The sequence below is a fragment of the Microtus ochrogaster genome, chromosome 5, assembly GCF_000317375.1.
Source record: "Microtus ochrogaster isolate Prairie Vole_2 chromosome 5, MicOch1.0, whole genome shotgun sequence".
Taxonomy (NCBI): Eukaryota; Metazoa; Chordata; class Mammalia; order Rodentia; family Cricetidae; genus Microtus; species Microtus ochrogaster.
This window is the reverse complement of record NC_022012.1, coordinates 50,930,814-50,952,181: the sequence shown is the minus strand read 5'-3', so window position 1 is coordinate 50,952,181 and position 21,368 is coordinate 50,930,814. Positions and strand designations below refer to the sequence as shown.

The window sequence follows — 21,368 nt, the reverse complement described above, 5'->3', positions numbered from 1 at the left end:
AAATTTCAATGATACCATAGATTGCTAGAACATGGACTCTGCCCTGACTGCATCAACCACCTTGGAGCCCCATCTACTCACCCTCCCATTCATCCGATCTTAAAGGTCTATGGGATGCTCTGGGGATCGGGCTGGTGCCGGCTGGTAACACATGGGAAACCAGAGAACTGAGGGCCTGGCCCCAGGAAAGGCTTCTGGGAGAGAGCAGTGTGTTCCAGGCACCTCCCCACCTTTATTTTTTCCACGATCTTTGCCTTTCGTGGGCTACCATTTGAAGGTGGGTTTTCACGGTGCTCCCCGAGTTACACATCCGTGAAATCACGCCTGTAATGCGCCTGTCATGTTTTTCTCTATTACACAGAGAAATAAACACAAACCAAAGGAAATAAAAATGTTTGCATACCATCTAAATCCCTTCATGCAACCCAGAGACGTGTGTCTCACGCGCTGAGAAACACAGATCTGACTGAGACCTCTTGGCGGCAACACAGAAAGGGACTGAGGACTTTGAGAGGCTGAAGGAACTGAGGTAGAGAAAAACTCTGCTCAGGGTCACAGGGTCATGACGTGGGAGAGCTGAGAGCACCTGCCTTGTTACTGGCCTTCCGGGAGCATCACGTGCTGGGGACTCAGGCTGGACAGGCTAGCGCCTTTCCTGCTCCTGTCTGAGGAGTCTTTGGAGAATGCTTGAAGTGAGTAAGACAGGAGAGCGTGAGTGGGAACTGCAAGGACCTTTGGGGACAGGTAAGGTGGGGCCCAGGCCCGGGGAGAGGAATCTGGGCTTTGTTGACTGCACTCTCCGACATTAGCCTGGAACCTGCCTTCGCATCTAGTGGCCGGGGAGGAGGCAGGTAGTGATATTGATGGATACCTACTGTCTTCTAGGCCCTTGTAGAAGAAGGAACCCCTTATTTCATGGATAATAAAAGTGAGGCTTAGAGACTTGGCTGTCCCAAGATTACAGGTCCAGTTGTGGAGAGAAGCAGTCAGATCCCCAAGTTTCCAGAGCCTCACTGCCCTAACTGGTGGCCCGAGTGTGCCAACACACATATGCCGTTGAGTACAAAGTATGTGTGTGCGCGAGCGAGTGTGTGCACATGTGCTCACGCGTGTGTGTACAATGGTAATTGCCCAGCTAGGTGGACTCAGACCCGTTTGCGTGTTTCCTCCTCTTTGCCCGCCCTTTCTTACAGTTACCTCCTCTTTCTCCCCACAGCCTCCTGTATCCACAGGCCCTGAGGTACTGGTGCCCATGGGCAAAGAGGCCAACTAAGCCAAACCCAGGCTGCTCCCAGCCCAGCTGCACCCAATACGACCCAGCCACAGGTAAAAGGCCATTTGTGGGTTAGTGGGGGGTTCCAGGGAGGACTGTCTCAGGGCCCTCTTTCCACATGTGTCCATCTGTCCCTGTCCTCCGAAATCAAATCCCAGTAGCCCTGGCTGCGGCCAGTCCTGGTCCACAGCCAGCTCAGAAGCCTGGGGCGTTTGTCCCAGCCACATGGCTTCACAGACAGCCCTGGCTAATAGGTTCCCATTTGGCGCGGGGGATGGGTCTCTAAAGGCAAAACGGACGCGCTCTGTCCTTGATCCTGTCACTTATTGACCAAACGAGTGCTTGACTCCAGGCCGGGAGGGAGTGGGAACGTGTGGACGGAGAGAGTCAGTGTCCAAGAAACTGTCAAGAGGCTAGCCTTGGCTCTGATGTGTGGAGTTAATGGGGCTCCACCGTTGACATTTGGGTCCAGACACCTTCAGGGCAGGACAAGGCTCAGATCGTAGGTGTGTGTATTTGTGACAAGCACTGCCAGCTAGCTGACCTTGGCGTGTGTGAACAGAGCAGATGGCCTCTTACTCTGCATTATAAGGACCAAGGCACCTACGGTGTGGGAGGTGACAGGCCTCCCATTCCATGTCCTGTGTGAGGGAATGTGTGGATGCTATGGTAAATCCAATGAGGTGGTGGGGGGCAGTGGGAGAGACAGGAAAGACATCCGAGATGCTACTTGGCTTGTCTACGATTTGACTGTGACATGTGAGTCACCTTACTCCTGTGTCTGAGCCAATGAGAGAAGGCCACAGTGATACTTTGCTAAGTAGGGATGGTAGTATAGGCTAGACCATATTGTCCTCTCTTCTAGACTCAGTGGAACCGCATGCTCAGAAGTCCCCTTCCTGGGCCCCGGGGAACAGTTATGTGTGTGACTTGTCAGGGAGCACACACCCAGTTTTCTCTCCCTGACACTAGGTGTCACTCTGAAGTCTACTTACCCAATTAAAACAGTCCTGATACTTGGTTAGTCCTGGATGGGTTGGTTATCCATGTTAGTTACCAGGTAATGGGCAAAAGGCTGAGGTCAGGGGTCTCTTGGTGCCTGGATAATAGAGCATAGTGTTCTGGGTTCTGCCTCATCCCGACCAGGAGGCTCCCGCAGCCCCCTCCACTCCCCCATCCTGCGGAAAGCAGCACTGACAGGTACAACATGGGATCTCTCCAGGAAGTACAGGGCATGGGGAGCCTGGCTCAGCCGGTGGCTGGTAGGGCTGGATGAAGGGGATGATTCCGGGCCAAGGCTGGAAGCCTGTAGGGTCCTTTAAAAAGCATCTATTTTTCTGGTTATGAAATGTAATGTGTGTTCTCGGTAGAGAAATGAAAGCGCTTGGGTGTTTTGCCCGTCAGTCTTTTACAAAATATGTATTTATGACATAATTGGGATCAAGCTGTAGTTACTGTTTTCTAACCTGCCTTTTGCACTTAATACTACACCAAGATCATTTTCCCGTCATTAAATACTCTTCTATAATGTGATTTTTAATGGCAGCATAATGCTCCAGCCTGTGTTGCTGTGTCCCATTTAGCTGGTTCTCTGTTGTGTATTTTGATGGTTTCCAGTGTTTTGTCACTATAATAAAGCCTCGGTGAACAAAGCCATGCACGGAGTGTGATGACGGCAGCAGAAGGCTGAGGCAGGGGATGGGCGGCTGGAGCAGGAGTGTGGAGGTTGGGCATTGCGGTTGTGCTTGGGCCTGGGTTGCTAGGAAGGGGGCTGGGGCCAGCTGGGAAGGGTTTGTGCTCCTGTGCTGAGGGGCAGGCACCTGGCCTGGTGAACACCTGAAATCCTGAAAAAGCCCAGATTTTTCTTTTCTCTCCCCTGCCTCCTTGTCACTTCTTGAAGAGCTCCTGTGTTTGGGAAGGGGCAGGTTAGCAGGCTAGAAGAAGTGCAGGCAAGGCTAGGTCCTAGGCCTTACACCTCTCAGTTCAGCGGGATCTGTGGTGTTTCCACGGAGCCCTTGTGTACTTAGAGAGCCCTGTCCAGTTCTTTCAGGAAGCATGCGTTTCCTGGCTCTTGCTTGAATGAGCATGATTACTTAAATGGGCCTTTCCTTGTTGTCTCAGGGATGATGGTTCATGATGGGGACTCAGGAGAGCCAGGGATAGCTTCCCTGACACCCAAGTGCTGCTGTTGGTCTCTGCCCTGCTCCCATGGAGGCTGGGGTTGCCTGTGGGGATGTGTATGTGGGGCTTCTCGGGGCAGAATGTCTCCTGAGTCACACATTTATCCTTACATGGTATGTGCTGGGTGCTCCACATGTGCTTCCTGGTATCAATGGCTCAGTGGTTCATTCATTTCTCATTCTCCTGACTTGCTGAACACCCACGGCACACTAGATGTGGTTCTGTGTGCCCAGTACCACATCTGGAGAACCGTGTGTCTCCACCAGGAGCATGTCAGATAAATTCCTGCTCTCACGGAACTGACCTTCAAACAGGACAGGCAGGAAAATCTAGAGCAGTTCAGCAGTCAGATCAGGGAGTAAGATGTGCTATGGAGATTATCTAGTAAGGCCAGAAAGGGGGTACACACAAGATGGGGGTCCTCCAATGCGGGATGGCTGGCATGGGACTGATGGCAGAGGCTCCTTTGAGCAAAGACAAAGAGAGAAAGAGAAGATCTAAGGTTCTAAGGTCTAACGTCTCTAAGGTCTAAGGTTTTGGACAAACCAGACATAGAGGTCACCATGGAGGCGGCTCATAGCTCCCAGGCTCTGGATCACTGATAGAAACAAGGCGGGTGGGCCAGAGAGGCTGGAAGGCAAATCTAAAGACCCCAGACCCATTTTAGACATGATGGCAAGCTTAAACTAGGGGCTTTATAAGGGGCATCTTCAGGGTGGCTGTAGGCTGTGAGAGAGCAGAGTTTGGAGATTTGTGTAGCAGGCACAGCTTACTCAGGTAGACTTGAAGGAGAAGACAGGAACCCCATTTGGAGATGTTTTAAAGCTGGGGGCAGGCAGAGTGGACCTGGGGATCTGCAGCTGGGAAGGGCCAAGGCTGCTCTTGTAGACATGCTGCTATTGTCAGTATCCAGGTGGCTGGGAACCAATGAGGAGTCTGGGGCTCACTGCCCAACACAAACCCTACTCTTAGGGCTCCGTAGCGACAGCCGGCCCTTTTACTCCAGCTCTGCAGATAAGGATTGGGTCTCTGAATTTGCAGTCCCAAGAAATTCCTGACAGCTCACCCTCCCAGCCACTCCTCCCTGGGATCTAATACTTGGTACCTTCTGTGACATTTGTCAGGTGAGGGAGGTGTGCTAACTGCTGATACTGGGCTCAATTCTATTATCCTTCCCTCCTCCAAAGAGAGCCATATCTGGTGAGACTGACACAGTGCAGGCTCCTCTAAGCCCCACTAACAGCCTTCCTTCAGGTCACGCTTCTCAGGACCCTGCCGTAGTGCCCTGCACCAAGTCCTTCTCCTGATAATTCTATCATGATCTGGCTACACCCATCCATTGTACTTGTCATCTTTCTAATACATGACCTGCCTCACCCAAGCTCAGCCTCACTTCCCATCACCTCCTTCTGGAATGAATTTTCTCACACCTCTCTGAGGTGCCTTCTCTGACAAAGCTACTTCTTGGCTCCCTTTACTAGGCAGTCGGCACTCCCCAGCCCGACGGCGTGTGGTGAGCTAATCTATGCTGTTGTACCATCTCATCTCCATCTTTAGCTTGTTTTCAGCTTGCTGTCCTCATTCTCTTGTCCCTGTTGTCTCCTGTCTAGATGCTGTCCCCACTCCATGCATCACTGTCAAGCTCTTCCCAAACCACGGAGCTCTGGGGGCTGGGGTGCCTACACCCTGCTCTGCAGGAGGACACTATGATTTACCTTCTTATTGCTGCGGCAAAACCCCATGAACAAGGCAACTTGCAGGAGGAAGGGTATATTTGGCTGTGGTTCCACAGAGAGAGGAGTCCATAATGGCAGGCCAGTAGCATGGTGCTGGAGAGAGGCTGAGGACATATCTCTGCAGCCCTAAGCAGGAAGCAGACAGCGGGAAACTGAAATGACAAAAGTCTTTTAACTCTCAAAACTTGCTTCCAGTCAGGTAGTGGTGGCACATGTGTTTAATCCTAGCCCTTAGGAGGCAGAGTGGGCTGATCTCTGAGTTTAAGGTCAGCCTGGTCTACAGAGTAAGATCCACAACAACCAGGGGGACCTAGTCTCAAAAATCAATCAATCAATACAAACCAAATCTTTCTTCCAGTGACACAGTTCCTCTAGCAAGGCCACACCTCCTACTTCCCAAACAGCTTCTTCCAACTGGTGATCAAACATTAAAATGCCTGAGATTATGGGGAACATTTCATTAAAACTACCACAGACACCCAGGGAAGTTAGAAACAAGGGTCCTCTGAGGTCACCTGGACATTCCGATCTGCTAGTTGCTAGGGAGGACACAAGAATGTAGATGATTAATAAGGGCCAGTCACCGTGTGTGTGTGTGTGTGTGTGTGTGTGTGTGTGTGTGTGTGTGTGTGTGAAGCCAGAGGTTAACCCTGGGTATTGTTATCCAGGTCACCCACCTTGTATTTTAAGACAGGTTTTCTCATTGTCCTGGAGTTTGTTAAGTAGGTTAGGCAGCCTGACCAGCAAGCCCCAGAGATTGTGTGCCTCCTCAGAACTGGCATTATAAAGCACATACAACCATGTTAGTTTTTAATTGAAAAAATTGGTTCTGAGGATCGAATTCAGATCCTTATGTATGAGATGCAAACTTTACCAATGGAGCTAGCGCCTTAACTGCCCCTGTCACCTCATAACCATTGTTCAGGTTGGAACTCTTTGACCCACACCAGGGGAGAATGGGTGTTCATCTGACCTTCCCTTACGCAGCTGGAAAGCTGATGGCCTCACTCTGTCCAGGCCCTGGAACAGTTCCAGTAAGACTTGTTCCTCTGCCAACTAAGCTGAATCTGCCTCTCTGAAGTTCACAGTGGGTCCAGGCTCCATGGCGCTTGGCACTCAGGAGCTCTCCTATTCTGCCTCTGAGCCCAGTGGGGCCCCCATCTCCTGGAGGGGACGCAACAGTGTCCTAGGCTTGATGGACACAGTACTCCCTCCCTGCACCTCTGCCCGCTTAGTCAGGGAGCAGCACAGGGTACCCAAGACACACGTCTCTAATGGCTGCTGCGTCTGTGGATTCAGCATCACGTACTGGTGTCCCCAGAGCACAGCCGTCCTCCAGCTCACTACATCTGTATTGCCCTACAGGGAAGAGGGGTGCTGTTGGCCCATCATCCAGACATTACAGAGAGCCTGCTGTGTACAGTGTTCTAGGGATGGCATGAGCGAACTGGGGCTAGAGAAGGCAGGAGCCTGTCAAAGTCACACAGCCCGTGAGGGGTCAGCTAGCTGTGAAGCCTAAGTGTGAGAGGGCCTAGCAGGCTGTACAAGAGAACTCCAACCTACGTGTCTGAAACATCGTGAGAGTACTGCCTCATTGCTCTGGAGGCCAGAGGGCCATGAGGAAGGACCTGTGCCAGTCTCTCTGTCTGGCTTCCCCAGGTCTCTTTGCATGGCATCTTCCTGGGTACTGTGTTGCCAAATTGCCCTACAAAAAGCATTTAGTTGATTTAGACTGGATCTCCATATTTTTAAAAATGTACATGAATCAATACTTGTTTCTTAATAGTTGCTGTTTTTAATTAGAGTGTATTTATTTACTTGTGTGCTACAGAGCACCTGTGGAGGTCAGAGGACAACTTTCTTGAAGTAGATTCTCTCCATCTCCTTCTACCAAGAGATCAAATGTAGCTCACTGGGCTTAGCAGCAGGCATTTTACCCACCGAGACATATTACTGACCCACGTCTTTTATTTTGTCAAACAATCGTATTGAATTAAGGGCCATCCTACTCTTGTGTGACTTCATCCTAATTAGCTAATTGCATTCCAACATCCCACTTTCCAAATCAGGGCATGGCCACATTTTGACCTTATTTAGGGGTTACAGTTTCAACGTACATGTGTTTTGGTGTTGGGGGTGGAAACCAAGGCTTAGTGCACACAAGGCAAGTGGTCAGCTACTGAACTGTATCCCAGCTCACATGACGGGGTCTTGATATAAAGTTAAGGCCGTCTTCGAAACCCAGATCCTCCTTCCTGTGTCCTTGTGTGTCACTGTGCCTGGCCACCTGGGACCGACGATCTGATTTACACACCAGTGAACAGTCCAAAATGGATTAGATGGGGTTCTGAATGGTTGTAGTTATGATGTAGGTGCTGGGACCCACACCCCAATGCTCTGCGAGAGAACCAAGTGATTTTAACTGCTAAGCCGTTTCTCCAGCACCACTGCTGGTCTGTTTTTGTCATAGCCGAAGTTACACTCAAAGGAGGAAGTAACTAATAAAGTGGTGGTTTTGTTTTTGTTTCTTTTTTTCATCTTTCATTTATTTATTCTTATTTCATTTAAACATTCATGAAGCATGGCTGTAGGCTGTACCCAGGGATGCAGAGATGAAGTGACTATGGCCCCTCAGGGTGAGGACCACAATCATGGATAAGCAGGCCGTCATAGGTGACAGTTAAAAGTTGTGTCTGCTCATGTCTGAGCCCGAATTGCTGCCAAGGGCCATGTCTGGGTGCATGACCTACTACAGCCAGGGTCTGTTGTGAAGCCCATGGCCCGTGCTGCCACCAAAAGCCTCATAGATGCTCCACGGGTCTGGGCTGCAACCTGTGGCCTTGTTGGTGTTCCAAAGCTGTGCCACTGACGGAGCCATGCTGATCGGAGTGGCCTGTGCTGTCACCCAGGGTCAAGATGTTGTCCAGGCCTGAGTTGTTGCTGAGGGCCACATCTGGGTCCATGGTCCTGCTGCAGCTGGGGTCTGTGTTGATGTCTGTGGCCCGTGTTACCACAGGGTACCTTAAGAATCACGCATGATGGAATCTGAGGGTCAGGCTGAGCCGGCCCTGCCTTTCGTTGGCCCTGCCTCCTGCTGGACACTGCAGCAGGAGATCTGGCCCTGACCCTCATAGGAGAACTTGGCTCAATGACCTGGGCATGGGAGAGCTGGCCCCCTGCGCTCTGGAGATATGGTCCCACCCCTCACCACTGGCATGGGAAAGCTGGTTCCACTCTGAGACGGAGGTGAGGTGGCCCCAGCTGCCAGGTCTGACTAGCTCAGCTACTACCCAGACCCACATCCAGGGCTTTAGCTTGGCCCACGCTAACATATACCCCATCTATGACCTACCGGAACATGTGACGGGACTGGTCCTTTGGAATAACATCTGCAGAACTTCATGACTTGTGGCAGCTGCAGGATATCTGAGAGGAGTGTCCGTGAGGGTCCGGTGATGATGGTGGACCAGACACCAGAGGCCTTGAACCTGACCAATGATTCACTGCAATGAACATTTGCAAGTAAAGCTGATAGGACAGAAGGGTCTACTGTGTGACACAGCATGACTCCCAGTGCCATTAAGACCAATAACTTAAGAGGCATTGGAGAGGCAGGAGAGATGGAGAGGTGAAGTGTCTTTGTTTGTTTGGTTTGGTTTTAATTTTTAAAAATTTTCTTTGTGGGGGGGAAGGGCAGATATGGAATGGGAAATGAGTGGAATTGGGGTACATGACATGAAATTCCCAAAGAATCAATAAAAAAATTTTGTTAAGAAAAAAAAGTTGTTTCTGCTCTGGAACCGGCAGTGTGGGATCTGTTCCCAGCTCTGCTCTTCCCAAATGCTGTGAATTGAGGCAATTTACTTCATGTGGATGGGCCTCAGTCTTGTTAGCAGCAAACTGGGACCAGTGACGGCGTCTGCCTTGTGCAGATGAAACAGTTACACACAAAGGACGGACACATAGTAAAGGCGGCCAGTCTGCCTGGATGGGGCTTAGCTCCAGGGGAGTGTGGTAGAGGGTGTGAGGGGCTCTGGGTTACCTCTATGGGAGTCCTAGCAACATGGTGGGTCATGGAAGGGCAGGGCAGAGCTGTCCTTAGAACATGCTGCCCCAGAAGTGGGGGTAGAAAACCTGGAAGTCAGTAGGACCTGGCACTGTGCAAGTGGCCTGAGCAACATGCTGTCTGCACCCCTCTACCCCAGGGGGATCAAGGTTTGGGGACAGATATGCACAGCACTTGCTTGCTGGCACTTAGGTTTGCCAGCCTTCAGTTGAGGGGAGTTGAATTAAAATTCCTCTTGAAGAAGTTAACAATTTCCCAATTAAGGGACACACAGCGGCAAGGCGCCTCGGAGGCCTTTCAGTCAAGAGGCTCTTGTGCGTGGTGAAAGGCCGCCTGGGCTTGGAGTGCTGCAGAGCTGCTAGCAGGATTGCAGAAGAGGGCGCTTGGCCAAGGCTCCATCCAGATCCTGCGATGGGCTGGGGGTCCCCAATCCATGGAGCTGCCTCACCAGCCCACAGACCCGTGACCTCCACTAGGATCCAGTCCCTCACAGCCCACTGAGTCAGCCCAAGGCTCTTCCCAGTGCTGCTGTTTCTTACCTTTGCTTGATGTTCAGTTTTGTCCACGTCACACACGGAGTCCCTTTGTCCTGACCGCATCCAGAGCCCTGGCTGAGCTTGACGAAGCACAGAGTGCTGGGGGTTACTCTTGGGTGTTTCCCTTAGGGCAGGATACCAACGGGAGAAGGCCTGGACCTTTTTTTTTTTTTTGCTTTTGAGGGCCCACTGTCCCCTGTATCAAGACTCACCTGCTCCCCAGTTTTGCTAGTGACATATGGGTGTGGTTTGTTGTTGTTTGTTGGGTGGTAGCTGAGCACCCACACCCAGCGCTACACAGCTGGCTTTCTGGGAGATTCTAGGATAGTTCGAATCTGACTATTTATCCTGTGTTCCAGAGCTGGCACAGCCTCAGGCCTGTTGGGTCCCACTGGCTCCTTTGACCCCACTGATGTCTGGGGATAAAGTGATGAGTACCCCTTTCACAGATGAAGTGACCCTCAGTTCAGAGCGGTTCTTGCTAGAGTCCTCTCATTCCATGTCTAAGCAGTGAGAAGCTGTGGAAAGACTGGCTATGTCCCCTCCTTTCAGTGGACAGCCTAGGTCTTTACCCCACGTCCAAGGGCACTGTTCCCATTGGCAGCCAAGGTCGTTCGAGGAGCCTGTGCCATGGTGGTTTCCCTGTCCAGGCCGTGTGGAAAGAAGGTAGTGGGAGCGTTTGCAGCCCATACCTGCCATGCCCCTCCCTCCTGCGTGTCCTACTTTCTCGAGCTGTCACAGCGAGGCTGACTGTGTAAACACTCAGAACTGTGAATGCCTGGCCCTCGGAAAGGTCAGCCAGCCATGAGGCGCTCTTGGGAGTCCTGGGGGAGGCCATCAGCCCCAGGGATGGCAGGTCCTATGGATCCTCTGAGTGGGGTAGGGTGTCCTGATGAGTCACTCTCAGCTGGATTATGGTGTGGTTCTGAGTGAGTGACCTAGCCTCTGTTCTCTCTTGGGGGTCACAGATAGCCCCCAGAAGTGTGATGAGAGTCGGAGGAGCTAGCATATCTGGCTGTGCTGGGCACCGGGTTGGTCGGGTACTTATTTGTAGAACAGAGGTGTGTGGCCAACCCCCAAATACACTAATCGATGGAACTGATTGCATTCCCAGCTTCGCTACTTGGACAAGAGATTCACATATCCTCAGTTTTCCCATCTGCACAAAGGACACAATAATACCTCCTCCAGGGAAGTATTTATACCCCCTCAGTGGGAGTCCTCCCCGAGGACTGAGTTTGAATCTTTTAATCAACTACATTTTCTTGAGTACCCAGTGGCTTTGCCTGTCCTCAGCTATCACAGAATGGGTGAGTGACATAGTCCCCACCTCTGTTAACAACTTGAAGTTTGCAGGATCAAAGAGAAATGCTATGAGCCTCAATGAAAAGTAGCAACTAGGGCTTGGAAGTTGGGGATCACTCCCTGGTGGATAGGAAGCACTCCCTGGGAGAGTCTGGTCCTTGGGGTTGAAAAGAACTGTGGGAAGTTGGGGACTAAGAGGGGAGGCAGAGATCCTGCCTGTTTGGGAACGAGAGCAAAGATCTGGCTACATGAGTAAGGCTGGGGCAAAGTATGAGTTGCCCAAGGGCAGCAGTGGTGGGGAGAAGGGGCGGTGGTAGTAGAAATGGGGAGAGTTGGAACTCTGGTGGGGATGGAGACATAAGATTGGGAGTATCTCTGAACATAGGATGGGAGCAGGTACGTAGTCAGCAGAGTCAAGGGGTCATGTAGAGTTGGCGAGCGGTCAGACTTCAAGGCTTCAGGCAGTGGGTAGGAAAATCTCCTGCAAGGCCTGGGAAGAAAGTCATGACAGCTTTTCAAGTTGGCAAGTTGTGCCTGTGGGAGCTAGCCTGAGCGGTGGCCATCATCCAGAGCAAAGGAACCAAGGGCTAGGCTATTGGAGGGTTTCAAGAGGGTGAGGTGGGAAGAGTCTGTGATAGGTTGGGCACCCAAGACTCTTACCTTCCTGAGCACCTCTGCATGACAGTCAGGCCCTGGGCAGACCTCCCCGATAGGCCTGTTGGATTCACACAGCCTCCTGGACAGTGGTGGGCTCTCAAGCGTATTCTAAAGAGTTTGGAACTAGGCTTTGAGTGACCAGTGCCTTGCCTGCCCTGGGCTGTGCTTTCCCATCTGAACGGGAATCATTCTTTTACACTGATCCCTGGTGGTGGTGACCCTTAGATTTCCAGGGCAAGCCCAGTGCATCAGCACCCAGATAATGGAGTCTTTCTGGGCTTCACCTATCAGCACCAAGAACTGAGTTCCTGGTCCCTGAAGGAAGGGGCTGTGCCCTGTTAACCTCCCCCCTAGAATCTGATGGTCCCCCGCCAGGCTTCTGGGACCCAGGAGACCTTTTCAGGCACAAGCCCACTTGTGCCTCCAGCCACTGAGGGAGGCTGTAAAATCTCTGCACCAAATTAAAACCTATGAGCTCCTCCAAACAATGAAGAATTTCCCTAATAAAAGAGGAGGCATACTTAGGCATGGCCTGAACAAATGGAGTCACTTCCGGGATTAATCCAGGCTGTATGGAGGGCGCCCAGCCAGGAGAGGCACGTGTGAATATTGTAACAAATCATTTGCTCCGGAGAGAAATAATTCCTAATGTGCATCGTGAGAGGGGAGGGCACCTTGGCCCTGGGCAGCACCATCCCTCATCAGCTGGGCAGGCAGGGTCTCTGCTAGGGCAGCCTCACCCGCAGGCTCCGGAGCTTCAGTGACAGCCTCCCCAGCCTTCCTCCGGTGGACTCTGGATCCACCTGAGCCTTCTGCTGCTGCTGTTCCTGCCTGAAAAACTTGATTCCTTCTTCATCTGGCCTCCTCAAACCAAGCCAGTGTATTATTCCAAGGAAGGTTCCTCATAGCTTAGCGATCTGCCTGCCTCAGTTTACCTGAGCAGGTACTTGCTTCAAACCCAGCTCTCTGGCCTGCTGTTCTAGCTCCTTCCATATCTCTATGTAGACCTGAATGGGAAGGGAGGTGGTTAGCTCTACTCAGAGCACAGGGGAGCACAGGGAAGCCCAACTCACTTGCAAAGGTTTCCTGCATCCTGCTTTCCACACAAACCCTTTGGAGGCTGTGGCCAAGGCTTTGGAAGACCTGGAGACCATGCTCATATCCCCCATCCCTCCAGCTTGGGGCTAACTTATCCTTCCATTCATTCGCTCACACACTCAGCAGACACTGATGCATCACCCACTCCTGAGCCCTGCAGGTTACACATGGCTCCTGCTCTCATATGGTTTATGCTCTTTTGGAATGAAAGCCAGCCAAATGACAGAGAATTCAGATGATTTCAGTCTGTGATGAACTTGGAAAGGAAATTAAAAAGGCCATAAAATATGGGCTGGGCAAGAGGCTGTGAGAGGCCCCAGATACCTTTCTGAGTTGGGGACACTGAATAGAAGAGATAAGAGGAGCGCCTGAAGGTGGTGGAGTTTCTCATCAGGGAATGAGACCTGGGAGAAGTCAGGATGATTGGATAAGGATGAACAGAGGGAGAGGCGGTTTGGAGGGAACCCTTAGTGAGGATCGTGTTGGGAGCACAGTACAGGGCGGTCCTGAGCTGGAGAGTGGAGGATCTGGTGAGTGCCTTCCTCTGTGGCAGAGGTTAGAGCGGGGTGGGGGTGGGGGTGCTGAGGTCTCAAAGTGTGGCTAGCACAGGCTCTCCAGGAGGGGAGGGTGAATCATGGTCAAGGGTGTCCCAAGCCTTGGATGTAAATGTGGGAAGGGGACAGTGCTCACATGGGTGGTGGGGGTTCATGTGGGTGGCGAGCAGTTGTGTACGTGGTGAGGGTGATCGAAGAGTTTGGGCTGGTTGAGGTCAGTTTGGTCAGGCTTAGGGAATGAACCTGGCTAGGGGCGGTCACTGTCTTCTGAGCTGGGAGATGTGTGACAGTGGAAGCCCTGGAATCTTGCTCTGGCCTTGCTCTGCTTGCGGCCAATCCGGCGGCCCAAGTGCAAGCATCATTTATTGGGCCAGTGTTAATGATTTACTGCTATGCTGGTCGGTTTTTGTCAACTTGACATAAACCTAGACATATCTGGGAAGAGGGACTCTTAATTGAGAAAATGCTTCTACAAGATTGCCCAGTAGGGAGGGGGGAAAAAAGATTGGCCTGGAGGCAAGTCTGTGGAGCATTTCTCGATTGATTGATGTGGGAGGGTCCAGCCCACAGTGGGCAGAGCCAGCTTGGAGCAGGTGATTCTGGGTGTATAAGAGAGCAGGCTGAGCAAGTTGTGGGGCGCAAACCAGTTAGCAGCATCCTCCATGGTCTCTGCATCAGCCCCTGCCTGGACTTCTTGCTCTGACTGCTCAGCGATATAGACCTGGAGGAACCCTGTTACCTGGAGATGTTAGGTGAAATAACTCTTTCCTCCCCAAGTTGCTTTTGGTCACAGTGCTCACCAGAGCTGTCTGCAGTCCTCACGGGAACATCCCTCAGTCCACCCACTTCTCCAAGGTCAGAGGTGTGGTTCTGCCTGTTGACTCTCCTCACTGAGAGCCCAGTTTCCAGCTACACACAGCCTCCTTCCAGACCCTTTGTGCTCAGAGGGGAGATCAAGACCCTGCATGCTACTGACAGGAAGATGGCAGGGAGACACAGGGAGCCTATGCAGCCGCCGCGGATGCTTCACTCGTGTGTGTGTGTGTGTGTGTGTGTGTGTGTGTGTGTGTGTGTGTGGCGCGTGTGCTCGAGCATGCGCACGTGGCGAGCCCATTAACAAACAGAGAAATAAATTAACAAGTATTCAACCCACCAAATGTTCCTTCTGTTCTGTATAATAGAGCACGGGAACATAATTTTCCCCCGGAGCAAATCGCAACAGCTGAACCTGGTCCTCATTTTCCTCCAAAAACTGCTTAAAATTCTGGAAATCAACGCTTGTTGATTTCGGGTCCTTTCCCTTGCTGGCTCCTCTCCCCAACCCCCAGGCTGCTTCCCTCTGCCTTCCTCTTGCCAGGCCTCAGAGGAGCCAGATTGTCATAGTGAGGCGTCTCTACCTCATACATAGGGGACACCCAGCTGAGGAGGGCCTCGATTGGGGCTGGGCCACAGAGATGGCAGGGGGATTTTGGTGCAATGAGCATTTTGGTGAATGAAGCCGCCAGGTTTGGCAGAACAAAGCAGCGGCTTCCCACTGGGATTGCTGTGTGACCCTGTGTCAGTCATTTCCCTTTCTGGGCTTTGACACTGTCCTGTCAAAATAGGGCCAATCATGCCTGTTGTTCCTGCACGCACGTGTCTGAGGGTGTGGCAGCCAGGGCTATGTAGACAAGACTAGTCTTCCTTGGAGGACAACCTGCCCCACCCCCAGGCCCTTTTCAGGAGTCTCTGGATTCAGGGACCCTTGCCCTCTTCTGAAATACTTTAGGGCACTTCGAATATTCTTAAATTAACTCCACCCAAAGCCATCTTACAGAAAGTCTGCTCATGCAGAGATCTTTCTGCCTATTATGTTATGATCATTCCTGTTATGCTGGGTCCTCACCTCCCAGCAGTCCCCTTTGGAGTGGAAGCTAGGTTGTGGGGAATCTCTGTACATTGATTCTGGTGCCTTTGGCCAGGCTGAGTTACCTCAATGGAGGCCTCAGGGGAAGGTCTACTCTGAGCTCAGGATTCAGAACATCCCTCCCTCTTCTCACAGCCTAGAGAAATCTGCCTGTGTCTCTTGGAAGATGCAGAGTTCCTTCGTCCCAGGGACTTCCTCTGTGCTGTCGAAGACATTGCTGCCAATAGGGCTGGCTTAAGGTTTGCTGTGGGTGGAAGGGTCATGAGCCAGGGGTGGTCTCTTCCAGGAGGCTCTTGGTTCCTTCTATCCACTATAGTTCTCTTATGCATCTCCAACAAGGTTCCACAGGTTTGGGAGCTCAAACAACAAACATTTATTTTCTTGTGGTGGGACTGGAAGATGAGACCAGGGTGCCTGCATGTTTGAGTTCTGGTATTCTGGTGGAGGCTTCTCTCTCCCTTTCTATGTGTGACAGTGTCTGAGTGTGTGTGTGTGTGTGTGTGTGTGAGAGAGAGAGAGAGAGAGAGAGAGAGAGATACACAGAGATAGATAGATAGATGATAGATAGATAGATAGATAGATAGATAGATAGATAGATAGAGATTGTTTCTCTTTAGAAGGACACTAATCTAATATATTAGGGTCCTTTCTTCATCACCTCATTTATATCTTCCTTTTTCCATGTACAGTTTTACTGGGGGTTGGAGCTCTAACATGTACATTTGAGGCAGGAGGACACAATTCTGTTCACAGTGTTCCCTGTGTTCCTGTCCCATATAAAAGCCACACAGTCTAGACTTTACTGTAAACTGTGCTGTTTAATTTCTCCCAGGGTCCATCCCGCATAGGCCCTGGAAGGACCCTGGGAGAAATTAACCACTAAAGGGCTCTACCATAACACAGGGCTTGAGTGGCTTCCTGGGGTGAGACAGAGCTGGAGAATTTCCAGTCCCTTATCTGGGTGTGTGACGGGGAACCCTAGGATTCCAAATTCTAGGCTGCGCGCAGCCCTCCAAGGTGAAGGTGTGTCCTGACTCATATGCCTGTCCCCTTCTCACGCAGAGTTCTGTCCCAAGCCTCTCTCCAAGGCCTTCACAGTCAGGCCTGCTCAGCCTCCCCTGTCACACCATCTTCTTCCCAGCTTTTGTACCTGCAGCTCCTGCCCGGGATGGAGCTGTCCCCTCACCAGCCAGGGACTCCTCTTGTGTCATGGAACTCTGCTCTGCACAGTTGTCTCTGGCACTTTGGGCTTTCCTGTATGCTGGGCCTAGTGCCTGGTGGGCCTTGTCCAGGGGCTGTCCCAGTGACCTGTGGTTGTAGACAGGTGTGAGCAGTGACCCGTGGCCCAGCACTACCTCAGGGCTAGGAGTTTAAGTTCAAGGAACTTACATTCTAGTCAGGGAGGCAGACAAACCTGATGAAGAAGTCAAATCTGTGTAGTATTCCATAGAGAGAATGCCAAGGAAGAAAAGAGATCGGGAAAGAGACAGTAGGGTTGGAGAGACAGTGAGCAAACAACTCTTAGTACTGATCCCTGGAGAAGGCTCTGGAGGGAGGGAGCCCCTGTGGGAATCCCCTCATCTGAGGGAGCATGCCTGGCCTGTGGGAGCACCTTCCCCTGTGGAAACCCTCTCCCCCATAGGAGCATGACTGGTCTGTAAGAAGCCCCTTGGTGCAGAGGCTCCAGGGTTTATCAGAATGTGCACTGCAGTGTTAGGACCTGGGCTTTGGCTCGGAGGGAGACAGGGTCACTGTGGGGCTCGGCAGGAATGACATGCTCTGATTGGGCTTCTGTATTGAGGATACTGTGGAGCAAGGCACAGCAGGTGGCCCAAGGGGGTACACAATAATGCAGGAGAGGGGAAGAGTGTGTGAACCAGGGCAAGGCTGTGGAGTAGGAAGAATTAGATTTTGGATAGAGTGAAGCTAGTTGTGGGTTAGCTGTGGGGTGGGGCAAGGTTGAGAGGGTTGAAAGGATTGATCACTGGGCTTTGAACCTGGCAGCTGGGATGATGGGGTCTCACCTCCTGAGATGGGAGGTCAGCAGATGAGGCTGAGCAAACAGATACTTAGCTGTGACTCTGTGGAGTTTGATGTGGAATGTGTCTAGGGAGGTGACAGTGCATGTCTGGATAATGACTCCCGAACACACCAGGCCCTCACCCCAATGCCTGGAAGTTACTTTAGACTGAAAACATCTTTGTACATGTGGTTAAACTAAGTCATGAGGCTGCATGGGCCCAGAGGAGACGGGGGAGATCTGACTACAGGAAAGGAGAGGGTGCAATCACTAGGGAGGCAGAGATGTGATCTGGGGTCAAAGTGTGTCAGCAGCCACCACAAGTCCTAAGCAGGAGGCTGGATCTGCCCAGAAGGCTAAGAGGGAACCTAACCAACTCGTACCGTGCCTGTGGTCCAAGAAGTTGTCCACATTGCCTGTCTCTAGATTGGTAAGGGGTTGGATTTGTATCACCTTTAAGCTACAACATTGATGGTTAAAGTGATTATAGGACATTAGTACAGAAACATGGGCCTGATGAGGGGGAGTGAAGAGTGCTCTGTGTCCTGAGGCCCCAGGGATTGTGTGTCCTACAGCTGGTGCCCTGCGGGGTGCGAAGTGAAAGCATCTATGACAATGGGATCCGCTCTCTGTATAGTGACATCACCAGTTACAATGGTACCACCCCCTGCAGCCCTCCCCGCTTAATGGATGAAGTCATACATGTTTGATCCTTGTCCCCCATGTGATAAGGTTGGAGATTGAGGGGAACACTTGGTCAGACTCTGGGAAGTGAAGTCTTGCCAAAGAGGTGACCCAAGTAGAGCTCTCAGAACCGAGTGCTGGGGCTGACCTGTCTAGGTTATGAATACTGGTTCCTCCACCTGCAAACTGGGTGGCTCTGTCTGGGCTTCCGTGTTCTGTCTGTAAAATGGGTGTAGTGGTAATGTTGACTGACCTCGTGGGGTCACTGAGGCTTCCATTCGTGAACTTATGAAACGCCCGCTACATATTAGCTCTCTCCCACCTCCCCCCACTTACTCCATGTGCACCTTTAGACGGAGGCTCAGTGTTCTGTGCAGAATAGCAGCTTCCTGTGCAGCTACTGGGAGAATGTGTGTCTGACTTGTAAAAGGCTGTCATATTGGAGGATCACATTCCAGGACTCTACTAGGATCAGCTCCCTTCCTTCCTTGTGCCAAAGCCCTAGGCGGATGACTCGCCTTACAAGCCACCACTTCTACAAGCAGATTGTCATAAAGCTTATAAGGCAGGAGGAAACATGGGGAGGGAGGTAGACTGAGCACCCCACTCCCACCCCCAGCCTGGGCGTGGCAGGGAAGATGTTTGGACAATCAGGCAAGGCTATGACTTGTAGCTGCCATGACCTCAGGACAGTCCTGTTTTCACAGCCTGTTGGAAGCCGCTGGGAAGACATGTGGCAATATTTACAGCCCGAATCTCCGTCTCCATAAAGGGAGGCGCGGAGGGGAAGGCCTGGGAGGGGGAGGAAAGGGCTGGACTTTTTGATAATGTCATAAACGGAGTCTGTCTCCCTGGAAACAGCGATGGCAGTGGCAGCCACGGGCTGACAGATGTGTATGCTGTAATATGGGCCCGTGGGGGCTGTGGCGAGGACATTCAGAGCGATGGATGGGCTGTAACTCGCCAGGCCAGGGGGGCTCAGGGACAGCCAACTACACTATAAGGGGCTGTTGGGGATGCTTATAGAAGGACAAAGGCCTGGAGTAGGCCTCTGAGCCTGACAGTGAGATGCCTGATGCCTTGTGAGGGTAGGGGTTACCCCCAGCCTCTGACCCACAGCTTTGGGCTAACCTCAGAGATGAGCCAATTTACCAGAGAGATGTTTTCAGAGTTATGAAGCTGACTCTTTCAGTAGTCAGCACACAGGAGACCCTCCCCACAGTGTTGTTCTCGGTTGAATGAGACACCATGTGGGAAGGATAGATAGACAACCTTCGCTCAGGTGTAAGGGGCTGCATCACAAGGAGAACTGACTGGGGAGGCTCAGTCACCCCTGACACACAGGACTTGTACAGGGCTGGGTGTGCTAGGTCACACCGTGAAGGCCTCTGGGGCCAGAGGTTCACTTACGCTCCCGAATTTGAGAGTTAGCCTTTGGCCACCAGCCAGTTGCTGCCCTGCCCTGGCCTTGCCTCGTCCCGCAGAGACACCATCCGAAGGATGAGGCAGGAGGGACCAGGATTTGCCACCTGAAAAATAGCAGGCTCAGGCACTGTATTTGCTTTCTAGAAGTCTCCACAAATCCTAGGCCGGTGGTGTGCATCTGCTGCCCTTGTAGAGCCAGGTCCAGGGGAGTTCTCCCAACTGAGCCACAGATGGGCATCCTGGAGCTATGCAAACCGGCTTGGGGACCAGTTCAGGAGAGCAGATCAGGTTTCTAGAGGAAGGACGACAGGTCAAGGGCCTGCTCTTGACACCATGGCCTGAGCATTGGGTCCACGACCCCACTCTCCTCCGCTCTCATCTTCTCCACCCAAGCTCCCCAGGAGAGCAGAGTGCTAGACCCCCTCGCCGTGTAAATTCACGAGAGCCCTTGGTGTCTCTGGTGAAAATAAGAAGGAGCTCTGAGGCTTGTGAGGGCGAGGAGCTGCTGTGGAGGGACGGACCTGTGGACACAGATGATGAATGCTGACAGCTCTGAGGGGGAAATCTCTTCTCAAGATGAATGGACCCAGCTCAGGCTTCTCAACATCCAGGAGCGCCTGTGCACACCTTCTCTGAGCAGGCCTGGGGCCTGTGTGAGACTGGAAGGCTTTATACCTCTCTGCTGAGTGGGCCTGGGAGCTCACTTCTCCTACTAATACGCAAGTCCGATGGACATAGACTAACCCTGTGGTGTGTGTACTCTGTCTGGAGTTAGACACCAGAAGTGTGTGTGTGCATGTATACGCGTGCGTGCAGGTGTGTGTATGTGTAGCCATCCTGATGCGGCACCCATAGGATGGAACCTGAAGGATATATGCCTGTGTCCTCTAACATCAGGGATATATATCCTCTCGCCTCAGGGTGCAAATGAATAGAGTTGGCAGGAGTGCTTCCATTTTGAGGTGGAATCTAAGCAGAAGGTGTGCACTGGCGGATGGGCCTAGGTTACATGGGCAAGGGGCTAGAGTGTTAAAGCAAAGTCCATCTGGGCATCTGACACCTAGGTGAGGCCTGTGTCTGTGTAGTATGTCACAAGCGTGAACACTGATCTCATGATCACTTGCAGATCCTTGAGAATTTCCTGGGACCATGAATACCCCAATACCACCCTCTTTACCTCGCCCTAGACAGTCCCTTTGGAGAGGTGCTGGGCTCTCCATCATGGTAGGCTTTTGGTCCCTCAGGATCCCTTCTTAGAAACCATATAGCAGAGGCCAATGGCTCTCATAACTTCTGCTCTCTTCTGAGAATTCTTGATTCAGGTTCTCTCTGGAGGAGAGTTTGCAGGGCTGGGAAAGTGTTTATGAGGACTGGCAGGAAGCCAAAGGGTCTTCTTAACAGTCAAGGCTGGTGGAGACCTGGAGTAGGCAGGGTAGGCAGCTATTCCTTTGAAGGTTTCATGGCTGAGGGTGCTGGGGAAGCAGCTCTGCTCTGGGAAAGCCCAGGACCCCCTGGACTGGCTGGTTCTCCAGTGAGTTTCAAGGCATGGTTCTTCATGTCCTCATTCCTCAGGCTGTGACACCCTGGCCCCTGGCAAGGGTTTCTACCCCATACATCTCTGTGTAGTGGGCACAACCCAAGGGTCTCTGATGCCACTGGAGAGCCACATGTACCTTCTTGTACGTCGAGGACCTAGGGTTGGGGTGGGTATATAGGGTGGGCAAAGTGGGAGGAGCAAAACTCAATTTGACCTGCTTCGAACCATGTCTTACCTATTAGCCTACCACGGGCCCCTCTCTGGCTGTAAATTGTGGGGCTTCTCTATTAAGGTTCAGAAAGCCTATTTGGCCAAGCCTGACATACAGGAGATACTTACTAAACATCGCTCTCCTTGTCTTACCATTGTATTTGCAGATCTTCGGGCTCT

The 21,368-nt window shown here is 51.9% G+C and overlaps 1 protein-coding gene across 4 annotated transcripts in view; it reads left to right on the top strand.

Annotated features, from left to right (window-relative positions):
• The first annotated feature begins 1,221 nt into the window (after positions 1-1,221).
• Positions 1,222-21,368, top strand: part of Lingo1 (leucine rich repeat and Ig domain containing 1) — a 163,211-nt gene continuing 143,064 nt past the window's right edge. For all 4 annotated transcript variants that reach the window (XM_026779143.1, XM_026779141.1, XM_026779142.1 and 1 more), the window contains exon 1: positions 1,222-1,326. The gene's annotated coding sequence lies outside the window, so the exon portion shown is untranslated. The remainder of the gene's footprint in view (positions 1,327-21,368) is intronic.